Here is a 3,243-nt window from a genome sequence, read left to right as displayed (position 1 = left end):
CAACAACTCGCAAAGAAGAATAAAGTTTGGACTACTATGATTTTTTGTGTGTTCTAAAAGATATTTGTACTTCAAATACTTTTAAAATCATATTAGCTTTATAAAAGTCTATTTTATCCACCCCCAAATCTTCCTTTCCCCACTCTAAACCAATCAACTCAAGGTCTTCAGGGACTGCCAATTTGGAATATCCTCTGGCCTTGACAATTGGCAGCTGGGATCAATCAGTTCATAAAATCCAACTTGTCAGCTAAAACTAGTCATATTTTTTAAGCAAGACAATCTGTTAAACAGCTTAGGTCGTAAATCCATGAAAAACATTTGCAAAAACACATTTTGTGCTTGCTCTTCGTAAGTTCTGAGGCTACAGATGTTACAGAGACCGCCATTCTGGAAACTCTCCCAACCATCTATTATCCTTCTCTGAAAATTTGAAGGTATCTCCTGGGCTCCACAGCCAGCAGCAGACCAGCTTCTGATAGCCATGGGTGGGAACAGATATTCTCAATGTGGGAAGAATCCTTGCTTCACCTCGGGCAGTTACATAGTAGTTTCTATCTGATGTGCAATTGATCCAGTTTATCATAAGCCAATGTCATCACTGTGCAATTAGGTTAGCTTCCAGTACTGGCTGTGTCCTAAGAGGAAAAATTTATTGTACAGATTTCAAAGCAATTGCAGAGGTTATAAAGCTAAGTGATCTTAGGCAAGACACATCTTCTCAAGCTTCAATCTACCTCATAGTAAAATAAGAGGGCTGGAAAAACCAAACTCCAAGTTTCTTTCCAATTCTATAATTCCATGACTCTACTTCTTACCATCACTTTTACTTAGCAGGAAGCCAAAGATACTCCCACACCACTGTCAGCATTTATAGGTCCAGGATCATAGTGGGTCGGTCCCTACAGAACATCATGCCACAAATAATGGTGGTTTAAATGATTATTTTTATCAGACTTTATTTAATTCAACAAACTGTGGGCAGGTTTCAAAAGAGATAAAGATTATCAGTACCTCTCGACACCATAACATCTTGACATTTCCTACCATTACCATTTAGTGGCAAATACACATTAGGCAAAAGATCACTCTCCTTGGCATTATTCTAAGTAAACATCAATTACTGATGATGCCTTTTCTCCCAGTCAAGCCAAGACCAGTCTCAAAATCCTCAGTCTTCTTTTTTTTTTAAGATTTTATTTATTTATTCACGAGACACACACACACACACACACACAGAGGCAGAGACACAGGCACGGGAAGAAGCAGGCCCCATGCTGGGAACCTGACATCGGACTCATCCTGAGTCTCCAGGATCATGCCCTGGGCTGAAGGCGGTGCTAAACCACCACCCAGACTGTCCTCAACTCAGTCTTCTACACAGCTACCACCAATTATTCAGAATTGGCCTGGCTTTCTGCCCCTGGACACCGCTGAGTAAGCATCGTTAAAGTCTCCCCTCCTACTGCTGTCATGTCTAGGTCAGAGTCTCCCAAAGATCCTGAGCAGCTGCAGAAACTCTTCATTGGAGGTTTGAGCTTTGAAACAACCAATGAAAGTCTGAGGAGCCATTTTGAGCAATTGGGAATGCTTACAGACTGTGTGGAAATGAGAGATCCAAACACCAAGCGCTCCAGAGGCTTTGGGTTTGTCACGTATGCCACCATGGAAGAGGTGGATGCAGCCACAAATGCAAGGCCACACAAGGTGGATGAAGAGTTGTGGAACCAAAGAGGGCTGTCTCAAGAGAAGATTCTCAAAGACCTGGTGCCCACTTAACTATGAAAAAGATTTTTGCTGATGGCATTAAAGAAGACACTGAAGAGGGCAGCCCAGATGGCTCAGCGGTTTAGCGCTGCCCTCAGCCCAGGGCCTGATCCTGGAGACCTAGGGTGGAGTCCCACATCGGGCTCCCTGCATGGAGCCTGCCTCTCCCTCTGCCTGTGTCTCTGCCTCTGTGTGTCTCTCATGAATGAATAAATAAATAAATAAATAAATAAATAAATAAATAAATAAATAAAATCTTTAAAAAAGAAGAAGAAGAAGAAGAAGAAGAAGACAACAACACTGAAGAATATCATCTAAGAGATTATTTTGAACAGTATGGAAAAATTGAAGTAATTGAGATCATGACTGACCGAGGCAGTGGCAAAAAGAGAGGTTTCGCTTTTGTGACCTTTGATGACCACGACTCTGTAGACAAGATTGTCATTCAAAAATACCATACTGTGAATGGCCACAACTGTGAAGTAAGGAAAGCCCTATCGAAGCAAGAGATGGCTAGTGCTTCAGCCAAAGAGGCCAAGGTGGTTCTGGAAAGAAACTTTGGTGGTGGTGGTGGTGGTGGTGGTAAGAAACTTTTGGTGGGAATGACAACTTTGGTAGTGGAGGGAACTTCAGTGGTCAAGGTGGCTTTGATGGCAGTCGAGGTGGTGGTGGATACGGTGGCAGTGGGGATGGCTATAACAGATTTGGTAATGATGGAAGCAACTTTGGAGGTGGCGGAAGCTGTAACGATTTTGGCAATTACAACAATCAGTCCTCAAATTTTGGACCCATAAAAGGAGGAAATTTTGGAGGCACAAGCTCTGGCCCCTATGGTGGTGGTGGCCAATACTTTGCCAAACCACGAAACCAAGGTGGCTATGGCGGTTCCAGCAGCAGCAGCTATGGCAGTGGCAGAAGGCTTTAATTACTGCCGGGAAACAAAGCTTAGCAGGAGAGGAGAGCCAGAGAAGTGACAGGGAAGCTATAGGTTACAACAGATTTGTGAACTCAGCCAAGCACAGTGGTGGCAGTGGTGGGCCTAGCTGCTACAAAGAAGACATGTTTTAGACAATACTCATGTATGGACAAAAAACTCAAGGTCTGTATTTGTGACTAATTGTGTAACAGGTTATTTTAGTTTCTGTTCTGTAGAAAGTGTAAAGCATTCCAAGAGGTTTTTTTTTTTTTAAGTATTTTTTTTAATTTTTATTTATTTATGATAGTCACAGAGAGAGAGAGAGAGAAAGAGAGAGAGAGAGGCAGAGACACAGGCAGAGGGAGAAGCAGGCTCCATGCACCGGGAGCCCGACGCGGGATTCGATCCCGGGTCTCCAGGATCGCGCCCTGGGCCAAAGGCAGGCGCCAAACCGCTGCGCCACCCAGGGATCCCCCAACAAGAGGTTTTAATGTAGGTTTGTTTTTTTGCACCCATGCTGTTGGTGGCTAAATGTAATAGTCTGATCATGATGTTAAATA

The 3,243-nt window shown here is 43.3% G+C and overlaps 1 pseudogene; it reads left to right on the top strand.

The window, feature by feature from the left end:
* The first annotated feature begins 1,473 nt into the window (after positions 1 to 1,473).
* Positions 1,474 to 2,726, top strand: LOC144291907 (heterogeneous nuclear ribonucleoprotein A1-like; annotated as a pseudogene).
* Positions 2,727 to 3,243: the final 517 nt, after the last annotated feature.

Source organism: Canis aureus, chromosome 20, assembly GCF_053574225.1.
Source record: "Canis aureus isolate CA01 chromosome 20, VMU_Caureus_v.1.0, whole genome shotgun sequence".
Classification (NCBI taxonomy): domain Eukaryota; kingdom Metazoa; phylum Chordata; class Mammalia; order Carnivora; family Canidae; genus Canis; species Canis aureus.
Note: the sequence above shows the minus strand (reverse complement) of the source record. Positions and strands in the feature narration are given on the sequence as shown.